This window comes from Apteryx rowi, unplaced genomic scaffold (assembly GCF_003343035.1).
Source record: "Apteryx rowi isolate R43461 unplaced genomic scaffold, aptRow1 scaffold_247, whole genome shotgun sequence".
In the NCBI taxonomy this organism is placed as follows: Eukaryota; Metazoa; Chordata; class Aves; order Apterygiformes; family Apterygidae; genus Apteryx; species Apteryx rowi.
Window position 1 is genome coordinate 446118 of NW_020448830.1, and position 547 is coordinate 446664.

The following is a 547-nucleotide window of genomic DNA, read 5'->3' on the forward strand; positions in this document are numbered from 1 at the left end:
GACAGTGCAGGCAAGTCCAGGGAAGGAGGCAAGAACATCTTACTGATGACAGGTGCTTCAGCATGAGAAATGCATGTTATACCATTAGCAAAAGGCATTCTGGTGTCCCTGTTAGCCAGGGTTGGTCTGAAAAGCTTGCAGACTTTTTTCTTTTCATACATAGATTGTTCTTTCTCATGCACTTTTAGAGTGACCACCTCTATCTGCTAATGGACACATTTAGATTATGTATCTCTAACAGCTATCAATATTATGCTCAAATCTGTACACATTTTTTAGTAAATGTTTTAACAAAATAGTTACATCTCACAAGTTCATCTTCCATTGTTATCTCTGAGGCTTGCCTAAGATTTTTTCCTATTTTTTTTTAATTTAAATAAAAGCATTATTCTCATGGTTCTGCCCCCGGCGCGGGACGGCCGCCTTTGCTTTCGGCAGCGGTGACTCCCACCAGCTGCAGGAGCGTTAATGGCCGCGCCTGGCCGCAGCGTTCACCGCCTTTAAGCGCTTTCCGGGGCGCAGCACCCGCTTCTTGGCTTGAAGGGGA